Here is a 17,868-nt window from a genome sequence, read left to right as displayed (position 1 = left end):
AAATTCATCTTTTTGAGAAGAAATCATGTTTATAAATCAGCATAAAATAAAAATGATGGAAGTAAGTCAGATAAAAATATTATGAAAGGCATATGGATGGAAGTTGAACAAATCTTCTTAAAAAGAAAAAGCAAAAAATCCCTAAACCTAATTCCAGATTTCTTAATTTTTAGCTTCTGAAAGGCAAAATATTTTTTCAGTCTTATATCTCAACACGAAATAGGTACTAATAAATATTTGTTGGATGAATGAAGTGGGATGCTTATCTTGAAGAGAGAAAACCATTAAACAGAAATGACAATTTGAACTAAGTAAAAAAAAAAAAAAAAAAGCTATTTTTGCATAGTCCAATTTAATTGCAGAGCATATTTCTCAGGATAAAATATAAATTTACATAGGAAGGGTATGATAATAGATATCATGCCCATAATGAAGGGTGGATATGACTGGTGTACATTTCCAAGCTTTTAAGAAAGATGTCATGTAAAAGACAATTGTGTGCATTACATCAGATTCCTTGTTGACATTTCTCAGGCAGGATATAGAATTTGAATAACCATAGTCTTCATTGCATATCTACTAATAGCAACCACATTCTTGCATCTGGGGACATTTTATTATTCATGTATTATCATATATTATTGATTGTCATCATGGTTTTCACTCATGCACCTTTTCTCTAAGCACTCAGGCTTTGAAATTCATAATCAGGTCCTCAGTGGTCAAATACGTTTAAGCTAATGAATTGCTTACACTACACATTTGCATGCTGGATATACAATTTACTTTCTAAATTAAAACATTCTGGGAAAGCTCAAACAAGGGCACTAAATTTTAAAGTTTTCTGACCTTCTGAAATCTTTTATGAGCTGTATTTCAGTGAAAAGGACCATTTAAGCCTTGGGCCCAGCACATTTGTATTCTTTGAAAATGTTCCCAAAGTCTATATCGATATATTATGTGTACATTTGAAATGAGGTTCTACACTTCATAAACCTATGTTCTGTATTAAACTTCATCTGGGGAAGTCTGTATCAGTTTTCTAGGGTATAAAGTGATGGAAAAAATGAATCTTGTTTGAATTGATGTTAGCTTGCTTATGAAATGACCTCTTGGGGCATGAAGAAGAGTGACTGGAAATTTGTGTCTGGAAAGGAGGCTGGAATCTGTTAAAAATTACCTCCAGATAAGAGGAATGAGCTGGGTAATGAAATGATTTCCATAGTATGAAACATTTGTTTTTAATGTAGAAGTCATTGGACATGAGAATTGTCTGCCTGTAGTGCTTTCTGCCTGACAAGGGATTTCCTGCTCTTAAAGTATCCTTTCTAAATTTCTACTGAACACTTTGCCAACGCAATCCAGAAATCTTGTTAGTCTAAGGTGAGAAAATAGGTATTAACTTTCCTTGTGCTAACATTTCCACTATTGACCTAAGATTAAAAAGCCAAAAAAGGTTTCAACCTAGAAACCTACTTGAAAATGAATGACACCTGTTTCAAGAGAAGACGTATTTCACTAAATGCTAGTAACAAAAATCCTGCTGAATTTTGACTATGCGACTTGATTTTCACTGTGAACATCATAGTTTTCTTTTTTGTTTTGAATTAAAAACATGCAATATTGTAAATATCCACAAAATATAGGTAACACTTATAGCTCATTGTAAATACACTGTTCTTTCCATGATGTACACTAAGAAAATCACTAATCTCTGAAAGAAATCTTTTTGTTTTGTTTTGTTTTGTTTTTGTTCTTGTTTTTGTTTTCTTTTGAGATGGAGTCTCGCTCTGTCGCCCAGGCTGGAGTGCAGTGGTGTAATCTTGGATCACCGCAACCTCCGCCTCCCAGGTTCAAGTGATTCTTCCTGCCTCAGCCTCCCGAGTAGCTGGGATTATAGGTGTGCGCCACCAAACCCAGCTAATTTTTGTATTTTTAGTAGAGATGGGATTTCACCATGTTGGTCAGGCTGGTCTGGTACTCCTGACCTCAAGTGATTCACCTGCCTCGGCCTCCCAAAGTGCTGGGATTACAGGTGTGAGCCACAGCACCCAGCCATGGCCTCGGCCTCCCAAAGTGCTGGGATTACAGGCGTGAGCTGCCCGCCAGGCATGAAAGAGACACATTGATTTTAACATTCATCACTCTACCTCTAGTTTTCTTGCCTGATGCCCCTCTGTTGCATGGCTTCTGTTTTGTTCAGAATATAAGTAAATTAAAAAGGAAAAAAAGCTTTTGCCTCTGTCATCAGAGGAATATTTGAAAAATTTATAAGTTTAATTGGCAGATTTATTTGCAATCAATTTACATTTTTATTTCCCCTGAATAATAAATTCAGAAGTTGGATGATGAGTGTTTCTCCTCCAGTGCTATTTGCATACAGTATTTCCTAATGTTCTTGGTAATTTTACATTGAAAAAAAATGTCACTAGCAAAGAAAAAATAAGCAATTTTTGGAATTGGAAAATGTCCAATACTAGGATTTGTAAATCTTCCTGTTTATTAATTCTGTACCTTTTTAGAAGAATCCAAATGGCATGATCTGGCCTTGTGATCAACTGTTTTCACCTATAGGCTGGTCCAGAGGGAAAAAAAAAAAACAAAACACATATTTCTTCTTTTTTGGGTGGGAATGCTATAATCACAAAACCAATTTCAAGTCCACTCTATAGGCTGTCACCAGAATTGATAACTGTCAATAAAAATCTCACCACTAATATGACCTTTTTACACCAATATAAACACTTCTGCTACAATTTTGGATTTAGGTAGAGAGAGAGGAAGAGAGAGGGGAAAAAGAGAGAGAGAAGCAGAGGAGAAAGAGGGAGAGGAGGAGGAAGAAGGCAAGGCAAACAGGATGAAGAAGGAGAAAGAGAAGGAGAAAGGAAGAGGCAGAAGACAAGATAGAAGAGAAAAAGAAAAGAAATGAAAACAAGCGAGAAGGAAGAAAATAATGTCTGAGTTGAAAAGGAAATAAAACGAACCAGCCTTTTGGTATATATATATTTTAAAGATCCAGTAGTAAAATAAATCATAGAAAGTGTAAACAAAGTGACACATATAGCAGTTGTTTCTGAAATACTAAATTCTCCAAATTCAGCCTTGGATTTTCTTTCCCCCATGTGAGTTTCTGGGGCAGGGTAGACTTAAGGACTGTTTCTTGCAAACATGTTTGGCCCTCTGAGTACGCAAAGCAAAATACCGACTCAGATGTTACTGTGAGCACGCAGTTGATAATTCTCCTTGTTGCTTATTTAGTATAAGACCTCTAACGTTTAAGACACTGTCTTTTTAAAGGGGAATATATGCTTTTAAGAGTATTTGATATTTTCATGACTTTTCTTCTTCTTTAATTTCCAGCATTCAGTAAAATGGCGTTGGTGCTGGAGCTTCTGCAGATGCGTAAGTCTCTGGTTATTGTACTTTCTGTTTCGGAGCCTGAGGACACTCTTTCCCGCAACTCCGTTTTCTTCTGTTAGTTCTGGCCTTTTTCCATGCCTGGAGTGTGTGCCAGTGTCAGAGATGGAGATTTGGAAGTCGTGTTGACCAAAAGAACCTAGCGTGGCGGTTTCTGGCTAAACCTTCCAAAAAGCTTCTATTCATTATACCTGATTTTTCTCCTTTGTTTGCTAGCCCAGTGCTATCATCTGCCAATTTTGTATTTATATATCTTTTCAAATGGATTCACTGATTTGAATTTGAGTCCTGTTGATTTCCTCTCATGTAACAAAAATTCCTCTCAATTATATATATATATATATATATATATAGTTGGAGACTATATATATATATAGTCTTTTTTGCTTCTCAAGAGTCTAATTTGGTTTAAAGCACTGATGGATGGCTGGTGAAATGATTTGCATGTACTCTTTTTGCATTATGTTTTAAACTTAGAAGTCTGTTTTTGGCAATTATAAATGTTTGGACAGCATACCATCATAAATCCCTTTAATTTAAAGCTCTAGTGTTTAGCCTGAGTGCGCTTTGAGTATCAGGCACATCAAAGGTATCAGTTTTTGTAAGTATTTTTTGAGAGCGGCCTTTTCTCTCTATCATCTCAGTGTGTGATTATTGTGTTTAGGTGACTCACTGGAAAGTGTATAAAAGGAAATCAGCAGCATTCAATAATAAACAATTGAAGGAATTAGAGAAGAAATGGTGATCACACGTTTCGAGAAGGAAATGCTGTCTGATTGTATCTGAGCTTAAAAATATATAAGCACTTCATCAAACTCACAAACCATGAGGTGTGATAAAATGACAATCAATTTCTATAGAGGACCAGCTTTTCCACAAGTCTTTCTTGCAAAAGAATTGTTATCAAAAATATTTTCATTGATTAAATAGCTCAGTTGTTGGCTTCCAAAGACATAAATTTAGAAAAAAGTAGCAACAGAATTCGTGTAAACAAAATTGGAAATACAGATTCAACAGAAGTAGTGTCTAAGGAAGTGGTGGTATAACCAAAAAATGGGAAAAGGCAGCCATGAAAAAATCCTGTTTTCAAGATAGTATGATAAATGGATGACATTTAAAATGAGTGTACATCGACATCTACATCAACATATACATACATCAAAAGAGAAGAAGAATAGGTACCAAATGTGAACAACGATTGTGTCTGCCGAGGGGCATAACCAGTGATTTTTCTGCTTTTTGAATTGCTCTATTCTTTTGTGTTTCTCTGACATTTTATAACCAAAAAATGTGCATTATTCAAAATGTGGAAAATAGCAACAGAATAAGTTTAATGTGTTTTTAGTTTTTATACAAATTCTAAAACTAAAACAGTATCAGGCAAAACAAACTCAAATCTCTCAACCACTGGTTGAGGGGTTGGAGACTTGACCTATTTGACTGAATAACTGTAGGTCTCGTCAGTCCACAGAGCTCAGTTTCCAGCCTGATTCTTCCAGTCCGGAGTGGTAGGGAGTAGCTGGCACAAGAGTTACTCAGGAATCTGGGTTCTTGATTATTGTGAATATTAATGAGACTTCATATAAACAGCCTGAATGGTAGTTTTTATTTCTCAAATTATATTGGTTTTATTTTAGGGGCAGTGTTAATCAAGTTGCTAGTGTATCTTCACATTTCATTTTGGAAATTGCTCATGTTACCACCATCACCTCCAAATGGGGGCTCCATTCACTTTTGCTTCTGTCGACCTCTATCTAAAGTTAATTGAATAAGTAACTGAAGACTAATTTGTTTAGAAAAGTTTTTTGCTCAATTACTGCTTTATTTACTGGTAAGATATTTTGCAGTCTGTTTGGCTATCTGAAGCTTGTGCAGTGCAAAGCATTCTTTATACACACTGTAGGCTTCTGAAGATTCCTTGTCAAGGAACACTTGCCACCAGTTGAACTCATCAGTTTTATATAAAAAGTAATAATGAGGTGTGTATAAAAATAATGAGGTGCCATTCTTAATTACTACTGAAAGATTCTGAGCAAACATATACTCTCATTAATCAATACATTCATTGATTCCACAGATATCTGTTAAGTACATATTCTGTGGTAGGCACTATACTAGATCTTTATATCTTGGTTAGACCAAAGTAGAAAAATGTGGTTATTTCATCAATATTTCATCAATAGCTGCTAAGCTCTCCCCATCTCCAGTCTTAGGACTTCATACTGACATTCTTCAGCAGTTGACAGTTAAGAATATACAGCAACATACTCATCTGACTCTCACAACAAGCCCTGAAGAGGCAGAGGCTTACCAGCGAACACAAGGCAGGTGGAATGCTGTACACACACGGGAGATTTCAGAAGGTTTTTCCCTGAGCGATCAACCAAGGCTCAAATAAATTAAGCAACTATTTTACACAGCATGTTTGCTCAGCTTGGATGAACAATCTATAGTCTGATGTGAATGGCATCAGCAGCCATAGCCAAGGTCAAATAGACCCAGCTTTGATAGGATTCTTTTTTGATCTTTGCAGGATATAGCAGTCCTCTATTTATTCATAGACACTTTTCTGTTTTCTCATTTTCTCACACACTGGAAGGGTTTGATGTGTCACGTGAGTAAAGTCACTTTTTACAGACATTGTAACCAATGGTCAGTATCTTGGACTCTGTGATGTGTCACTGACACAGAGGAAATCCCTTGTGCAGACTCAGATTCCTGTAATGGACAGCATTTGGGCTGGTGGGAGTCAAACATGACTTTATCCTTAAAGGCCAGTTGATGAAGAGTTGAGTGAAGTAGCACCAAGAAATGCAACTATTAGAAAAACAAAGAGAAAAAGAAAGAGAAATGCAGGAAGGAAGGCAAAAGGAAGGAGAACGAAAGAAGAAAAGGGGGGAGGAAAGGACAGAGGAAAGCAGGGAAGAGGGAAGGAAGAAGAAAGGAAGATAGATGCAGCATTTTTTGGTTTGAAAGGAGAAGGCATTGAGCCTTAAAGTGTTGGGTTGTAATAATGCAGGTGATTTAGCTTGTTTTTATTCCTGAGGTTATGTTGTGAATATATAGAATATGTTAAACCATATTTCCAGGCATGGATTAGGTCACAGAACCTAATTTATTCAATCATCCCGCTCGCATATTTCCACTATGTCGATCCCCTTTGAACACAGCTTGAACACTGACAAGAAATCAGTGTAAAAGTCACGATGAGATTAAGGCAATTTTATTTTCTTAATGAGCAACTATCTCTTTTCCAAGTGGTTATGTTCCTGGAATGCAGCTAACTACAATTAAAATACAACAGGATTGAAATTAGGTTCACAGATAGAAATATATCTTCTGTAAAACTTATAGGAATTACATTATCTGTGGTAATGAACTATATACCATATAGCATATTACTTTAAATAAATACATAACTAGTAGTAGCCCCTACACAGTTAGGCTATCTAGGTCTTCTAAATCACTAGCAACACTTTTATATTAACTTGGAGACAATAATGATAATAACATAAAGACCATTCTTTACCTTTTTACATCATTTCAGAACTTATAGATTCATGAAGAATTTTAAGTTAATTTAAAATAATTATTATTTAATGTTTAAAATAATTATTATATAATTTTTATATATTACTCAAAACCTTTATGTCCTATATGGTATTAATCCTCATTTTGGGACTGAGGAAACTGATTTAGGAGAAAGATCCCCAGGACCATAAAAGCTGTGACAGAGCCAAGACTTGCATGAGGCTGCTCAGTCCTTCCAGCCTGCACTAGTCCTGCTAATTTGTTTCTTGTTTGAGATGGACTCTCACTCTGCTGCCCAGGCTGGAGTGCAGTGGTGCGATCTCGGCTCACTGCAACCTCCACCTCCTGGGTTCAAGTGATCCTCTGGCCTCAGCCTCCTGAGTAGCTGGGATTACAGGTGCCCACCACCACACACAGATAATTTTTATATTTTTAGTAGAGACGGGATTTCACCATATTGGCCAGGTTGGTCTCGAACTCCTGACCTCAAGATGTCTGCCCACCTCGGCCTCCCAAAGTGTTGGGATTGCTGGCGTGAGCCCAGCCTCAATGCATTCTTAAACTAATGCTGACCATGTTGGCAGGGCGATCAAAAGAAAGACAGCCCTCCCTGAATGACTGTGGGTAGTTACGAAGCTTAGTGCAGTCATGCACTGGATGAGGACACTTCAGTCAACCACGGCCTGGGTATGTGACTGTGGTCCCATGCGATTATAAGGGAGCTGAGCAATGCGTGTGGCCTATGACGTTGTGATCATCTCAAGGTCTCAGCACAACACATTACTCACGTGCTCGTGGTGATGCTGGTGTGAACAAACCTCCTGCAGCTGCCATTCATAGAAACGTGTAGCACCTATAATGACACACAATAGATAAAAACTGATCATGATAAACAGCTGTGTTACTGCTGTGTGTATTTGCTATACTATTATAATTATTTTAGAGTATTTTGCTTTTACTTTTAGAAAAACGTTAAGCGTAAACAGTTAATTGTAAAATGTCAGGTTCTTCAGGAGGTATGCGAAGGAAGCATTGCTCTCACAGGAGACGACAGCTCCGTGCGTGGGGTGGCCCCTGACGACCCTCCAGTGGGACAACATGTGGAGGTGCAAGACAGTGATGTTGATGATCCTGGCCCTGTGCAGGCCGAGGCTAACATGTGTATTTGTGTCTTAAGTTTTAACAAAACAGTGTAAAAAGTAAAAAAGAAAAAGTTAAAGTAAAAAAGAAAAAGTTAAAACAAAAAAGGTTGAAAAGATAAGAACAGAAAGAAAAAAATGTTTTTCTTTCTATTAAAAATGTTTTTCTTTCCATTCTTGTACAATGGTACAATGTGTTTGCATTTTTAGCTAGATGTTCTTACAAAACAGTCAAAAAGTTAATAAAGTAAAAATGTTACAGTAAGCTGAGGTTAAGTGTGCAGAGTTTCTAACATCTACAGTAGTGGACAGTGAAGTCCTAGGCCTTCACATTCCCTCACCACTCACTCACTGACACCCAGAGCAACTTCCAGTCCTGCAAGTTCCATTCATGGTAAGTGTACCATTAAAAGCTTTTGTACTGTATTTGATTGTATCTTTTCTATGTTTAGATAAACAAATACTTAGCAATGTGTTACAGTTGCCTACAGTATTCAGAACAGTCACATACTATGCACGTTTGTAGTCTCACAGCAGTAAGCTATATTATGTGGCCCAGGTGTGCAGTTGGTTGTACCATCTTGGTTTGTGTAAGTACCACATGTGTTCACACAACGATAAAACTGCCTAACGACACATTTCTCAGAACGTATCCCAGTCGTTAAGCAATGCGTGATGGTACTTTACTTGCTTAACCAGCAGGGAAGACATGCCATGCTTCAATTTGGTGCCCTGCACACTACTTGGGGTGAGACAGATTGGTTAATAAATATACAGGGAGGTTAAGTGTGGCTATTCATTTTAACGTTGCCTTCATGACTTATCTGCTAGGATCCTCTAACAGGTGTCATTTAGTGAGAAAGACTTCCAAAAAAATCCACAGAGGGTTATCAATCAGCCTTGGTTTAACATATTAATAAGGAATTAATCCTTACAAGCCCTTTGATTAAACCCTATTAGATGGAGAGAGGAATAGTGAAGGGGAGTCAGAACTTATTACTGTGACTAATATCTAATATAACTATTGGCCATCTGCATGTCTGAAAAGTAACTGGGGAGGTTCTTCCACTTAGAAAATTATTTTACATGTGATTCATTTAAATACAATGCTCATTTGTAGAGTTGGAAATGTGTGTTGATTTTTACAAAACTCTTCAGTAACACCTATTTGGCAAACATAAGGAATGTATGTAAACATGGGTAAGAAGAGACTAATTGTATAGAAAATATAATCTGACATTCTCAAGAGACAATAATATAAACAAGAAAGAAAAATGTGCTGTTTTTATTTCTGTGTTCAGTATTAGAAATTCTTATGCCCAGTGGTTATTTCACTCTAGTTCTGGAAGAAATTTGTTAGTTCTTCAAGCCCTCTGTTTGGTGTGAGCTGAACTAGGCAGATTGCCTATTTCTAAGTGAATCGTGGATGAGTTCTGCACATTTTTCTTGATGTGAGGACCATTAACTACCAAATATCCCTAGTTTTGCTAGTAACAAAGAATACAACAAAGGCACTCTGATAACAAAAAAACATCCAAAATTACAGTATTTAATTTTAATCAGAAGAGGTTTTGCAATCAAGAAAAATTAAAAAGGTAAGTCACAATTTGCTTTGGTGAAATTGAGTGTATATCATAGAGGATGATGGCACATAATTGGGACTTTTCTGGGATGGACAGAGATGCAGAAAGTTTGCTCCTGTTTCTGATTCCATTGAGATCCACATTTTAAAAAAGCAAACTTAAATGGACATTTTCTCAAACAAGATAGTGTGCATACCATTTTTCCTTATGCAGTGATAATACGGTATCTTTTTACTTGCCCTTTTCAAACTTAGTGGATGGTGGAAGAAAATTATTCATTTGCCCATGTTATCTACTAAGGAAAGACTATTTTCATTAACAAAGCAAAATTTAAATATGACAGAGACTTTCCCTTTAGTTCTGCCAATGGTCCCTCTGAGAACAACCTGAAAAGCTCAATAAATTATAAAAATGTGTCTCTTTGACAGCACCAGAGTGCCTCTGAGACAGCCAGATTTTGAGGAACGAAGATCCAGAGAGAAGGAAAGATCTCTGAGTATAGACTCCACATTCTGTGTGCTGCTTTTTTCTCGGGTTATTTGCTGAGGCAGGAGTAGGAGTCAGAGACAGGGAACAGGGTGGGAGGCTGAGAAGCCGTGAAGGGGAGGGCTGCTAGAGGCGGAGGAGGCAGGACAGCATTAGGTTATCTTATGGAAGTGATTTGAAATCAGTGAATAAAAACTGAGGTTTGAGACTGCCACGGCTGCCAGAGAGGTGCCAAGAACCCAGAGAGAAGGGAGCATAGAGAGGGAAGGTTGACACTTGTTGTTCATCCATTGAGTCATTTCTGAATTCTTCACATGTGTAGGGTCAGAAAATGAAAAGCCAATAAGAAAGCAGCAGAGTTTTTGCAATCTCAAGGTATTTAGGAAACTGAAATTGGAATTTAGGAATGGCCAAGGAAGAAAAGCTGTGGGAAACACCCAGACTCTTAGTGGAACCCTCTGGTGGTGTCCTTTATAAAGATCTTGGATCTTTACAACCATCTCAGAACGACATGGTTATCTGTGATGACACTGATGTGAGATGTTTTATATATTCCATGTCAGCTCTCCGAGGACAATAGGGTGACTCTCCTCTGGTGGAAAACATCCAAAGACTCTATTCTTTTCTCATGCAAAATTACTACATTTGATAAAAAAATTAGCACATTTCAAAGACTAGGACAAGATGAAAAACAGACATTAGAAGCAGATCTAAAGGTGATTCAGATACTGGCATTATCACACATGAATCTAAAAATAACTGCAACTAGTGTGTTCAATAAAATAAGATTGAGAATTTTGTATGAGAACTTAAATCTATAAAAAATGATCAAATAGAAATTCTACCACTGAAAAGTACAATTACTGAAACTAAGAATACCCGAAATGGATTTAATAGCAGTTTGGACACAACAGAAGGGAAATAGTGAGCTGGAAATAGGTTAGTAAAAATATGTCCAGATTGAAGAATGGAGAGCAAAAAGGATGGAAAGCAAAGATGGTTATAAAGAATATATGGGACTTGGTGAAAAAGTTTAAGATACATGTAATTGGAGTCCCAGAAGGCAAGGTGAGAGAGCATGTGGTAGAACACGATACCTGAAGAGGTAATGCCTGAGAATTTTCAGAATTGATGAAAGAAAAAATTAGTCACAGATTCAAGCAATTCTATGAATCGCAAAGATGATTACTAAGAAAACTACTACTTAAAACGTGAATGAACTACTGAAAAGCAAAGGCAAGAGAGTTTTAACAAGCAGCCGGAGAATGGAAGTAATAATATAATCACAAGAACAGCAATAACACTGACAGTTGATTTCTTAATAGAACGCAATAGATGTTGTTTTAAAGAGATGAAAAAGAAGAAGCTGTCTGGAGTTCTATACCTGGCAAAACAGTCTTCAAAATGAGAGTCAAATACATACATTTCCAGAGAAGGAAAAAACAGAGAAGCTTTGTCACTAATAGATCTACATTAAAAGAAATGCTAAACGGAGTTCTTCAGACAAAGCGAAATTTCTCTGAATAGAGTTTGGCTGTGTATTCCCTGGAAATCCCGTGTTGAAATGTGATCCCAGTGTTGAAGGTGGAGTCTAGCGGGGGCTGCTTTGGTCCTAAGGGGTGGATCGCTGAGGAATGGTTTTGGGCCCTCCCGGTAGTAATGAATGAGGCCTTGCTCTGTTAGTTCGTGTGAAAGCCGGTTGTTTGAAAGAGCCTGGCAGCTCCCTCTTTCTCACTCTCTCACCAACAACGTGCCAACTCCCCTTCCTCTTTCACCATGATTGGAAGCTCCCTGAAGCCCTCACCAGCAGCAGATGCTAGCGCCATGCTTCTTGTATATCCTGCAGAAATGTGTACAGAAATACTCAGCCTCAGGTATTCCTTTATAGCTGCCCAAAATGGACTAACGTACACCCCAACAGCAACCAAATAAAGAAAAAGAAAGAAGAATTGAATTAAAAGCATCAAAAACTGTAAGTATGCGAGCAAGCAAGATGGTGGAGTCGAAGCCTACACGGTTTGTCCCCGACTGGAATGCCACATTTAACCACCCTCTGCACTCAGAAAAGCACTGTCACAAAGCCAAAAACCAGGTGAGCCACCACAGCACCTGCTTTTAACCTGACACTGCTGAAAGAGGTATTGAGGAGAGTAGGGGAGACAGTCCTGACTCGCTGATGCCCTTCTCCCCATCTCCTGGCAGCAGCTGTGTGGCAGGGAGAATCTGTGCACGTTGGGGAGGGAGAGCACAGTAACTGGGGTGGGAGGGACTGTTTTGAACTCAGTGCTGCCTTGTCGCCGTGGAAAATAAAGCCATGCTGGGCTCAGCCAGCACCCACATATGCAGAGAGCATTTGGACCAGCCTGAGCCAGACGGGAATCACCCATTCCAGGAGTAGGAACCTGAGTTTCTCGACAAGCCTCACCACCGTGGGCTGAAGTTCTCTGAGGTCCTAGGTGAGCTGGACTGGGCTTACAGACAGTGGACTGGCGGGGAGCGGGAGGGTAGGTGTCCTAGAAAGACAGCGACTGGTGTGGCTCAGGGACTGTTTGTGCCATCCCTCCCCAAACCCCAGGCGGTACAGATCATAGCAACAAAAGCGATTCCTCCTATCTGCTTAAGAAAAGGAGAGCAAAGAATAAAGAGGACTTCATTTCGCATCTTGGATACCAGCTCATCTATGGTAAGATAGTGCAGTGGGCAGAGTCGTGAGGCCCCCATTGCAGGCCCCACCTCCTGGATGAAATTTCTAGGCACACCCTGGGCCAAAAGGGAACCCAGTACCTTGAAGGGAAGGACCAGTCCTGACAGGATCCATCACCTGCTGACGAAAGAGCCCCTGGGTCCTGAAGAAGCGCCAGTGACACCCAGGGCGAGCAGCGTGGGCCTTGCCTTCCTAACACTTTATAGCTGAAGGCAGCTCCTTGTGCACGGAGTAACTGGAACGGCTCACTAGGGTGCTACCTTCCTCCAGAGACGATCGCCCTTTCCTCTGCGAGATGAACCCCGGGAAGGGAATAGCGGTACAAGCAAAGAAAAATACACTGACCCAAGGTGCTTTGTGGACAAAAAGTCAACAGGACTAGATGGTAGTTGGGGCATCTAGAGACAAGATTATGTGAAGGATGAAGGGTGATCACCGGAATCCTGGCTCCAACAGCTCAGGAGTTGCTATTTGCTGAGCAGGAGGTCACTGCGGAAAGGACTTCTTGAGAGGTGATGTAAACAAGGGTTCCTACTTGTGCCTGTAAATTTAAAGTGTCTCCGTGCTATCCAAGCAGAGGCAAAGGCATGCAGGAGTTTCTGCACGGGGGAGCCTGTGTCAGCACACGGCCAGTCGTGTTCGGCTTTCTGAAGTCTCCTGGCCCTTTGCATTTTGCTTCGGAGAAAGGGTAGATGGTGCAACAATGAAAAGTTACTGTCCTTTAGTAAGACTGTTTTCCTTTCATTAATGCAACCTGGCTCCATGCCCTCATTTTAATGATGATGGGGAAATCTGCCAACCATCACCATCTGTTCACTACGGGAGGGGGCATAACAACTGTCCGGTGCTTTGAATCAGGGGTCTTACTGTCCACGTCTATTTTCTTAGCTTGCAGTTCTTAAATTTGCCTAATCCAAGGTTGAAAGGAGTATCTCCGAGCAGCAAGCTTGGCGTAGTTTCCCGTGGGTACAGCATGCCAGGACTATCTTCGTGGCAAGCTCCAGCTCCAATCATGCATTACAGCCCCTCACAGACTCTAAGTAACCTTAAGGTTCTCTCTTCGGTATTTTTCTCTTCAAGAATAACAATTAAAATGCTCCCCAGATTTCAGCAAGTTTAACGCATGTAATGTGTAAATAACACTTCACTTCATGCTGACTTCTGCCTGTGTTAATAGATTATTGCTTATTATGCTAAAAACTTGGATTGAAAAGTAGCTCTCAACTCATTACAATTATTATTCTGAATACCAAATTTGCTTCAAACACTAAATTTCCTGGTGGTCAGTCTGATCCTGAAATGAATTATCTTTATGGGTAGTGTTTTGACTGAGGTTCCTTTTATTTATTTATTTATTTTAAATTCTGAGTATGCTTTGTGCTTTTGTTCTTGAAAATCTATTTCTCTCTTTCTCTCTCTCTCAGATTGTCTTTTTTCTTAGTGTCTTTTTTAAAAGAAAGTTCATGAGAGAAAAAATTATACTTTCTTGTTTCTAAGCTAACTTGTTTCTTTTTTCTTCCTTTAATAAGCCCTAACCTTGTTAGAATTTTTTTGAAAACGTAAATATTAGAACCCAATATTCAAGGTTTTGAATGAACAGGTAAACAGATGAGTGGAAACAGATGAGTGGATCTGGCGACCTCTGATTCCTTGTTAGTGTCAGACAACTGGATGCTGGGATGGTCTTCCAGGCCCCTGACCCAACCAGCTGCACGGCTTAAGCTCAGGCTGTTTTTCTTCAGATGAGTTTTTTTCAAGTTTAAAGTCGAGAGGTTGTATATTCTGTTTATTTTTTTCTTGCATGTGTCGCCTACTCAAGGAAAATAAATACATTTGAACCAACATCTTTATTGAAAATGTATTTTTGAATTTTAATGCAGGTTGCAGGCTTCTCTGAAATCAACCAGAATTTCTGGTGTAGGGACTCTTTCTGGGGGGCAACCGGGGTAAACATCTCTCTATGATCTTTGTTAAATATGTATTAAATTCTCAGTGAACGGTCAACTGAAAAGTATTGCTTGGAATCAAAGGCCTATGGTATCTAAAATGTGGCCCAGTCCCCTTGACAGGTTAACAGCCTTGGCTCTCTGTTCCTTGTCAGGGAAAGTGCTCACGGGGATTAGTGAAAGTTGCAGTCGCAAACCTCACAAGGGGTGAAGGCCACAGTCAAAGTGTACGCAGAGATGCTCAGAAGAAAAATTACATCATGGCCAAGCAGCAAAACTTGTGCTCTGCGACAGGCACAAAGAGAATAAACGTACTTAGAAAAACAGGCCGTTTTAAGCAATGGCTCACGCCTGTAATCCAAGCACTCTGGGAGGCGAAAGTGGGCAGATCACTTAAGGTCAGGGGTTCGAGACCAGCCTGGCCAACATGGGGAAAGCCTATCTTATTAAAATACAAAAATTAGCCTGTCGTGGTGGTGCAGGTCTGTAATCCCAGCTACTCAGGAGGCTGAAGTAGGAGAATCCCTTGAACCCAGAAGGCAGAGTTTGCAATGAGCTGAGATTACTCCATTGTACTCCAACCTGAGCCAGAGAGCGAGACCCTGTCTCAACAAAACAAAACAAAAACAGACTCTTTTGATTCAAACATTTTGTGGTTTAAAAATGATGCCTCCTTGACTGCATTATCAGAGAAAATAATGGCTAAAAACAAGAACTTTTAAATACTTGCAAGATCCTGCTTGACCTGTTTGACTGCAGGGTCTTAAACACTTAAGAGTTAATAAATTAGTTTATTTAATATTTATAGTGAGCTGCAATTCTAAATGATGGGTTCCATTGCACCTTAACCAAAGTTGAATGTAGACAAAACTGTATTTTTCTCTTTTGTTGCTTCTGTAGTTAAGCAAGAGTTTCAGTGAATTCACTGTTAACACCGTAACCACCTGCGGGTTCTTCGTAGTGAATTCACTGTTAACACTGTAACCACCTGTGGGTTCTTCGTGCCCATTCCTGATTTATCAAGACAGCGGGATTGCAGCAGAGAGTTTCGTATGTGTGGAGCTGGCGAAAGGTCAAGTCAAGGCTTTCTTATTACTCAAATTAACCACCCTGAAAATCCAGACGGTAGGATTTTTCAGAGATACGTTGGTGGGCAGGGGGCAGGGAAGAGAGACACTGATTGATCAGGCCAGGGATGAAATTGTAGCGAGTCAAGGCTGTTCAGGCCAGGGATGAAATTGCAGGGAGTCAAACCTGTCCTCTTGTGTTGACTCGGTTCCTGGGTGGGGGCCACAAGACAGGATGAACCAGTTTACCAGTCTGGGTGGCACCAGCTCATCCGTAAGAACGCAGGGTTTGAAAAATGCCTGGAACAGCAATCTTAGGTTTTACAACAGTAATGTTACCCATTGGAGCAATTGGGGAAGTGCAGTGATCTTCTAGCCTCTGGCTGCGTGACTCCTGAGCCATCATTTCTAATCTGGTGGCTAATTTGTTAGTTTCACAAAGGTGTTTCTGCCCCCTGTCAAGGAGGGGGTTAGTTTTAGGAAAGGACTGCTATCATCTTTGTTTCAAAGTTAAACTATAAACTGAATTCCTCCTTAGTTAGCTTGGACAGAAATGAACAAGGGCAGTTTGGAGGCTAGAAGCAAAGATGGAGTTGGTTTCATCAGATCTCTTTCACCGTCATAATTTTCTCTCTGTTACAGCTTTTGCAAAGGCAGTTTCAAACCAACAATATTATGAATGTTTCATGTACTGAGGACATCATACGCACCAGGTACTGTTCTCAGATCACCAGCTGCATCAGCTGATCTTCACCGTAACCTGTGAAGTAAAAACCATTATTCTGACCAGGTTAAAGATGAGAAGACGGAGGCAGAGTAATTTGCCCAAAGACTCAGAGCTGAGCACGGACTCCAGCCTCATTGATCTGATTTTGGAACCAAAACCCTTAAGGGGCAAATTATACAGCTGTGAGCTCCTTGTTGCTTTTTGCTTTATTTTCAGCCTAAAATAACTATTTTGGATTACCCATTAATAGAAAAAAATTTGAAAAACTTCAACTCATTAATCAAAAGAAATGCTGTTATCTTTGTTAGAAGAACGGCGCCGTAGTTGGCATGGTGTCTGTGAGCTGGGCCAGAGAGTCTTACAACGCCCGACGTTCTGCTTTTCCTGGAGCACACACCTGGCTGATCTAAAATCTATCGTTAACTAAGTCCTGTAAAAGATTCGTTATGTTGGTATTTCAGGGCTCAGCCTAAAGGATTATTTATTCAACTGCAGATTATTTATTATGGGGTCATTAACTGGTAACACCTAAATATTATGCTGTTTACTTGTTTTTCCATGAAACTAGTTAGAATTGTTAGCTATCTTACATCTTTTGTTCTGAGGGACACAATTTATGTTTTAAATAAATAACTCCTTTAAGAAAATCTATGTATTCTTAGGTGGAAGCTAGAGCCTCCTAGACTGTTAAACTGTCTTTGCAAGATGAATTTGTGAGCTTCCCTCTGTAGAGAATTTTTTCCATGTGGTACTCACAGGAAGGCTTTGCAATCACCATCGTGTGGGGCTCAAATTTGAAAAATCTTGAACTGGGTATGATGTTCCCCCAGGCATCATCTGGATTTTTCTAATTTCAGGGTCTGGTGGGACCTGGCTCCACATCTTCTCTCTAGTCCGAGGCCCATCTGTGCTTGTGCCTCATTCCTTGCCTGATGCACTCAGACTCCACCTTTGTAGTGAGACCCCGTGTCCCCTTGCCCGAGTCCCTGGACCTGATTGGGCTAACAGCCTGAGATGGCACCGGTGAAGACTATGGGGAAGGTGGAAAATCATTACGTAACCTTGTAGGACAGCCTTATGTTAGCTGAGAAGTCGGTACAGCTGTAGTGGGGCTGGGACACAGACTGATACCCGGGAGGAAGGCTTGACGCTTTAGTCCTGATGATGCTGCCAGGAGAAAGACAACGTGGGAACCCTGTGGCTAAGGGAGGTAAGGGAGGTGCTACTCCTGTCATCACACTGTCCTGAAGCTCAGGTGTCATCTTCCC

The sequence above is a fragment of the Macaca fascicularis genome, chromosome 5 (assembly GCF_037993035.2).
Source record: "Macaca fascicularis isolate 582-1 chromosome 5, T2T-MFA8v1.1".
Taxonomy (NCBI): Eukaryota; Metazoa; Chordata; class Mammalia; order Primates; family Cercopithecidae; genus Macaca; species Macaca fascicularis.
The sequence above is the reverse complement of the archived record's forward strand: the minus strand, read 5'-3'. Positions refer to the sequence as shown.